This window comes from Schistocerca americana, chromosome X (genome assembly GCF_021461395.2).
Source record: "Schistocerca americana isolate TAMUIC-IGC-003095 chromosome X, iqSchAmer2.1, whole genome shotgun sequence".
Lineage (NCBI taxonomy): Eukaryota > Metazoa > Arthropoda > Insecta > Orthoptera > Acrididae > Schistocerca > Schistocerca americana.
Window position 1 is genome coordinate 701,394,299 of NC_060130.1, and position 8,131 is coordinate 701,402,429.

The window sequence follows — 8,131 nt, forward strand, 5'->3', positions numbered from 1 at the left end:
ATAAGTCAAAAGCAGAAATAATCCTTAGAATGTGATCTTTAATTACCAATATTCACTTTTCCACATAATCACCAGCCAGTTGGATACATTTCTGCCAACGATGCACAGGTTTTCTGAAGCCTTCACGGAAGAAGTCGACACTCTGTTTCCGCAACCACGCTCTCACAGTTCTCTCAACGTCTTCATCAGAAGCATAATGATGTCCCCGCAGATCATCTTTCATTATCGTGTACAGATGGAAGTCAGACGGTGCTAAATCTGGATTGTATGGAGGATGCCATACTGTGGTGAGATTCAGTCTCTTAAGTTGTGCCGTGGTGGCACGTGAAGTGTGTGGTTTAGCGTTGTTATGCTACAAGAAAACATTTCCCTTTTCCTTTCGGACCCTTGTTAGCCATCGTTTCACAGTTCACAGCATTGTGATGTAATGCTCTGAATTTATTGTTATTCCGCCGGCCGTAGTGGCCGAGCGGTTCTAGGCGCTACAGTCTGGAAGCGCGCGACCGCTACGGTCGCAGGTTCGAATTCTGCCTCGGGCATGGATGTGTGTGACGTCCTTAGGTTAGTTAGGTTTAAGTAGCTCTAAGCTGTAGGAGACTGATGACCTCAGCTGTTAAGTCCCATAGTGCTCAGAGCCGTTTGAACCGTATTGTTGTTCCACGATCGAGGAAATCAACATGGATTACACCATCTGCGTCCCAGAACACTGTGGCCATGATTTTTCCAGCTGAGGCCTGCGTCTTAAATTTCTTTTTTTGGGGCAAGTCTTTGTGTCAATATTCCATAGACTGACGTTTTGTCTCCAGGTCGTAATGGTGTACCCAAGTTTCGTCTCCTGTCACGACTGAATGGAGAAAGGCGTCACCTTCGTTCTCATAACGCGAGAGGAGTTCCTGGCAAATTTCAAGACTGTGCGCTTTCATTTCAGGAGTCAGCATTCGGGGTAACCATTGCGCACAGATCTTCCGATAGCCAAGCAAAGCAATAATCCAACCCACACGTCTAGTGAAATGTCGACTGTGCTTACAATTTCTCTCTGAGTGATACGACGACCGTCCTGAATCAATCCGTCAACATTTTACTAGTGAAAATCGGTGGAGGCCGCGCGGAGTGGCCGCGCGGTTTACGGCGCCATGTCACGGAGCGCGCGGCCACTGCCGCCGGAGGTTCGAGTCCTCCCTCGGGCATGGGTGTGTGAATTGTCCTTAGAATAAGTTAGTTTAAGTAGTGTGTAAGTCTAGGGACCGATGACCTCAACAGTTTGGTCCCTTAGAAATTCACACACATTTGAACATTTGAAACTCGGTTGTTGCTGTCACAGGACGTCCAACTCTTTGCCACGCAGGTCAGATGTTCCCGGCTCAACATCTTTAAACTTACTCGCCCAACGACGCACAGTACTCATATCAATACAATCACCATAAATTGCTTTCATTCTCTGATGTATCTCCTTTGGGATGACACCTTCTGCTGTCAAGAATTCAATGACTGCACGTAGCTTAAATCGCATTGACCGACCGTCTGCGCGGGTTCCATACTTTATACTGCAACAACACAAATGTTCAATGCTAAGGTTTCCCGCCAACTGGAGCTCTAGAGAAAAGACTACGGAACAAGCCAGTATCTGCCGCATACCAATGCTGCCAACTGTTGAAGAGTTACGAAGGTGGAGGCATTACTTTTCAGTCAGCCCTTGTACTATGGCATGTGACGCGCATTGCATATTTTACTTATTTATTACAAAGCGTTTCTCTCAGCGATACTACTATAGGTAGGCAGACCAGATTTCAAAGAGAAAAAACCGGGACACTTGTGTTTATACCTAACTTCATTACTACACTTAAGCGTACCTTTTTTGTCCATTATAGAAATGTTTTGAAACCGATAATGGGTCTATGACGATACAGCACCTGAAAAACCCGTAGCAAGAATGTATTTTCAATTTGTAAATTGGCAAGGAACAAGTAGATCCATTGCACATAAATAAAATTCTTTTCTTCGGAAATAAAAAAGACTGATATATACTTTTGCACTGTACTACCCTGAATACATATTCTGCAATGTTTAGTCCCTTATTGGGTATTTAGGTATAATTTTTTAACCCTTACTTAGGTACAATTTGTGACTCCTAAAACTGTGCAGTATTAATCATCAGTAATCAGATACTACAAATTATATATTTCATACTAAAATTTAAGATTTAGTTTGACTATAGACCGCTACGGCAAGCGTGCGTATATGCGAAACAATATTCAATAATCACTGCTAACATACGTCGAAACGTTCACATTCTTCACAAAATTAACGTCCATGTGACTGCAATCACATTAGGAGAAATGTCTTAAGCGATGCTCCTTTATACCTCCTTTGGTTTTGGTTTTACTTGTCTCGAGGGCCATAAAGTGGAAGGTCGGCAAGTTACAAGGGGGGTAGGTAATACCTGCCGTTCTTATCGACATATCTCTTACTCTTTCTTTAGGCGTAAGACGAGTTACATCAAATGCGGTAGGCTTTTACGGTGTATTGTGAAAATATATATTTATATTACGTTCTATTGCGATGAAATTTGTTTTCCACAGATAATTAAATGAGAAATATTATTGCACGCATTTTGTTTCTAGGTTAAAAACCGGGACAATTATGTGTCCTGAATAATTTTCACGCGACACCAGGACATTTATGTGAAAATCGGGACTGTGGCGGAAAAATCGAGACGTCTGGTCATCCGAAGTACGGTGGTCAAGGCTGCTGTAAAGGAACTGTTAGGCCTTCATATGCCGACATTTATCTCTATTTCTCTACTATGAAGTTTTTCTTCTCTGTAGGAGTTTTCATGCTGACGTTGGTATATTTCAAGTGTTGTGTAGGCTTACGGTAGAAACCGAGGTTCCAGCACGAAACTAGGGAGCTTTGCAATTTTGAAAGACGAATCCAAAGTGATCACCCCTAGTGCTTCATTTGTCAACTGTTTCTCAATGTCGTAGATAATTTCCAGTCAGACACTAGATTTTATGAATGACTTGTATTTTCAACTCATTCCCATACTTCTACATTTACGTAAATCTTTCAATGCCTTGTTTAAGACATCCTTTTTGAACTAAATCAAATTTTTCTACACTACTGGCCATTAAAATTGCTACACCAAGAAGAAATGCAGATGATAAACGGGTATTCATTGGACAAATATATTATACTAGAACTGACATGTGATTACATTTTCACGCAATTTGGGTGCATTGATCCTGAGAAATCAGTACCCAGAACAACCACCTCTGGCCGTAACAACGGCCTTGATAAGCATGGGCATTGAGTCAAACAGAGCTTGGATGGCGTGTACAGGTACAGATGCCCATGCAGCTTCAACACGACACCACAGTTCATCAAGAGTAGCGACTGGCATATTGTGACGAGCCAGTTGCTCGGCCACCATTGACCAGACGTTTTCAATTAGTGAGAGATCTGGAGAATGTGCTGGCCAGGGCAGCAGTCGAACATTTTCTGTGTCCAGAAAGTCCCATACAGGACCTGCAACATGCGGTCGTACATTATCCTGCTGAAATGTAGGGTTTCGCAGGGATCGAATGAAGGGTAGAGCCACGGGTCGTAACACATCTGAAATGTAACGTCCACTGTTCAAAGTGCCGTCAATGCGAACAAGAGGTGACCGAGACGTGTACCGTCACGCCAGGTGATACGCCAGTACGGCGATGACGAATACACGCTTCCAATGTGCGTTCACCGCGATGTCGTCAAACACGGATGCGACCATCATGATGCTGTAAACAGAACCTGGATTCATCCAAAAAAATTACGTTTTGCCATTCGTGCACCCAGGTTCGTCGTTGAGTACACCATCGCAGGCGCTCCTGTCTGTGATGCAGCGTCAAGGTTAACCGCAACCATGGTCTCCGAGCTGAAAGTCCATGCTGCTGCAAACGTCGTCGAACTGTTCATGCAGATGGTTGTTGTCTTGCAAATGTCCCCATCTATTGACTCAGGGATCGAGACGTGACTGCACGATCCGTTACAGCCATGCTGATAAGATGCCTGTCATCTCGACTGCTAGTGATACGAGGTCGTTGGGATCCAGCACGGCGTTCCGTATTACCCTCCTGAACCCACCGATTCCATATTCTGCTAACAGTCATTGGATCTCGACCAACGCGAGCAGCAATGTCGCGATACGATAAACCGCAATCGCGATAGGCTACAATCCGACCTTTATCAAAGTCGGCAACGTGATGGTACGCATTTCTCCTCCTTACACGAGGCCTCACAACAACGTTTCACCAGGCAACTGCGGTCAACTGCTGTTTGTGTATGAGAAATCGGTTGGAAACTTTCCTAATGTCAGCACGTTGTAGGTGTCGCCACGCCGACAACCTTGTGTGAATACTCTGAAAAGCTAATCATTTGCATATCACAGCATCTTCTTCCTGTCGGTTAAATTTCGCGTCTGCAGCACGTCATGTTCGTGGTGTAGCAATTTTAATGGCCAGAAGTGTATTTTGCCGCCTCCAAAAGTCTACCGTCCCGGGCGGTGACACAGTCTTCCCCCCCCCCCTTCTCGTGTCCCCTCCTCCCCTCCTAGAGCTGTCCCTGCGAGACCGCATCGAAGAGCGTAGATGGAGCCCTTAAAACGACAGGATATTCGCCGAATGGACTGTCATGCCTGTTCCCCTGATATAAATTACACCCAGCAAGTGTGAGATGCGTTGGGGAGACGTATTGTAGCACGTCCACATACACCCTCGACCACCCAGTAGCTGCCAACCGCGGTGGAGGAATCGGATGCCCTACCACAAGAACTCCCTGCTAATATGAAAAAAGTTTAACAAATACCGCTACCTGTCACATATTTGTAAAACTTTTTCATATTTGGAAACAGTCACGGTCGATCAACAGTCAATATGGCTTTAAGCTCCTTACCAACCTTATGGTCAGCACGGGAGCACGTTGTAGGACATGCATTGCCGTCCTTGTGGATCACACGCCCTATTAAGAACCATGTACCGCAGTTTGTAATGTCCAGTGGACCCTCATAAGTAGCTGGGACTTCACTTGAGAATTGTCTTTGAGTAAAAGAGTAATTTCTTCTTGTCACTGGAGACAGGTAAATTCTTCAGTTGGACTACGAGGGATGAAATAATATGGAGCGATCTTACTGTAGGCAACAAAATACCTCTTAAAACAGTGAGATGTGAATCTAAACTACTCTTTTCTGCAAACAGGAGAAGTTAGGATTTAGGGCCTCGTCTGGATGATTGAAATGGTGTATTAGCTAAAATGGACAGCACTAAAATAAGAGCCGGCCGGGGTGGCCGAGCGGTTCTAAGCGCTACAGTCAGGAACCGCGTGACCGCTACGGTCGCACGTTCGAATCCTGCCTCGGGCATGGATGTGTGTGATGTCCTTAGTTTAGTTAGGTTTAAGTAGTTCTAAGTTCTAGGGGACTGATGACCTCAGAATTTAAGTCCCATAGTGCTCAGAGCCATTTGAACCATTTTGAAGTAAAACGAGAGGCTGACTGCATGCTTCAGAGAGGTATCACTGCGAACTCCGTTTGAAGTGATAAAGGGAGACTACAGAAATCCAGTGTCGGGACAGCCACACAGAGTCTCTAGTCCAACCGAATAAGTGCCTAATGTCACAAGAAGCACGGAGGGGTTATAACAGTAAACTTCCACTACTTGGGCCGACGTAGACGGGAAACTATTTACGCTATGGGTACCCAGCTTTATAGGAGTGATGTTCAGATTGTGCACTGCAGGATTTGCTTTGTTAGTAGCGTTAGTGTTGTGACTTGGCGTTAGGTGCTGGTACTGGTACGTCGCAAAAGCATCAGCGTCCATTACTGTTGCAAACAGACAACATGACTCTGGACTAGGTGAGCAGGACTTTACGCGTAAAACCGTTTTATCAAAACAACAGCAATAGTGCTGCTGCTCTTCGCAAAAATCGACGCATTTAAGGAATGTGGAGAATTCGTCTTTCCGCACTGTGGTGGAAGAACATGATACGGTATCTCTAGTGCGGTTCCAAGCTGTGGTAGAGGCACATGGTCGCCACAATGAGCAACATTTGTAATCCGGAATGTAAATATTCTACGCAATTAACAAATGCTACCCTCTCATGTGTAAATAAAATTGTGTCATATTTCAATGATTTTTCGTTATTTCTCTTGTGCACGTTCTTACAAATGTTTACACGAAATTTCGTTGTCCTACGTTCACTTGTTTTTCATGGGGGCCCTCTCAAGGAGCGAAAGTTTAATTTTAATCAATCAGTACACCACTGTTGCTCATACTATTGCGGGCAGGCAAGCTGGAAAATGTCAAACAAGAAATAATGAAGAATAGGCTGGATATACATCCATTAAGTATTTGCGAAGGGAGATGGGGGAGTAAGGGAGAACTGGGTAATGGATAGTACAAATTGTTTAGCTTAGGCAGGGAGAAGAGTGGCAGGTATGGTACGACAGTTATGATAGGAAAATGGCTGATGGGAAACACAATGAAAGTGAAGCACATAGATGAGAGACTATTGACGATGAGATTAAGAGATTACAAGAAGGATGTTGTTTTAATATAAATATATATGCCAACAAGTCAACACACTGATGAGGAAGTAGAGGAATATTATGAAAAGTTTGAAGAAATTTGAATAACGAAAAAAGAAACGTCTGCATCTTCGTAATGGGGAATATGAATGCAGTGGTAGGAGAGGGAAAAGAAGAATGAATGGCTGGAAGATCTAAGTTGGGAAATAGGAACGACAGTGATGAAAGGCTGGCTGCTTTCTGCAGACAAAATACTCTTTTGATTGGAAACATATTGTTTGAACATCCCAGAAGACGAAGATACACAGGGATATCTATGTCGAATGATGACAGATACCAAACTGATTATATCATAATTCAGAACAGGTACAAAAACTGCCTAAAAATGCCAGAGCATACCCTAGAGCAGACACGAATTTGGACTACAACTTGTTTGTGGCGGACTTGCAAATAAGGTTGAAAAGAGTGAGAGGAAGAAAAGTAAGAGAGAAATTTGACCTAGAAAGACTAAAGAAAGAAGATAAGGATTCTTGATTGGAAAACACATTTATGTCAAGATGGGATGGAGAGCCCAATGAAGAGAGTGCAAACTAGAAACGGAAGAGGATGACACAAAATCTTAAGGAATCTGCAGAAGAATTTGTAGGGGTGAGGAAGTTCGAAAGAATCAGGAAAGATGGGTGCCAAAGACAGCGCTGGGTAAGATGAAAGAAAGAAGTCACTGGGCGACAGTAGGAATTGAGGAAGGGAAAAGAGTGCACAGAAAGCTGAATAATGCATTCACGAGAGAAACAGAACAGGCAAGGAAGACATGGATGAAAGGGAGGAAGTAGAAAACGAAGAAAAATATGAAAACATGTATAGATTAGCTGCTGACATAGTCTTTGAAGCACAGAAAAGCAGGACAAGTATGGAAATAGAAGGAAGGGATGATACTATGGTTCATAAACCGGAGGAAGTGTTGGGAAAGTGGCAAGGATATGTAGAGTGCCTGTATGAGGTTGATCAAAAACAGAGATTTGTAGAAGAGGACAAAGGATGCTTTAAGGGAGATGAAGAATCATAAAGCAAGTGAAATTGATGGATTAAGATCAGAGTTGTATTAGTAGTCTTGGGAGTAGTGGTGTGAAACAGCTAACTTATTTATCTAATAAGATGTGTGAAAAAGGTGAATAGACAGATGACTTTTTCTCAGCAATAACGATACCGGTTGAAAAGAAAAGCAATGCCAAGAAAGCTTAGGATTTTAGAACCACAAGTTTTTCATGCAGCGAAATTTCTACTAGAGGTCATAAACAGAAGACTTCTCGGAAGACTGAAAAAAAAAAGTATTGCAGTGGAACAGTATGGATTTAAATGAGGGAAAGATACAAGAGATTCAACTGGACTGCTGAGAAGTATAGGTGAGAAATACATTGAAAGAGGAAGAGAAGTTTATACTGTTTTCATTGACTTGGACAAAGCCTTTGACAGAGTATGGTAGAATAAATTAATGGTCATTCTAAGGAAGAATGGTGTCGACTGGAGGGATATTCGATTTGCGGACGATATGGTGTTATAAGCAGAGGGCGA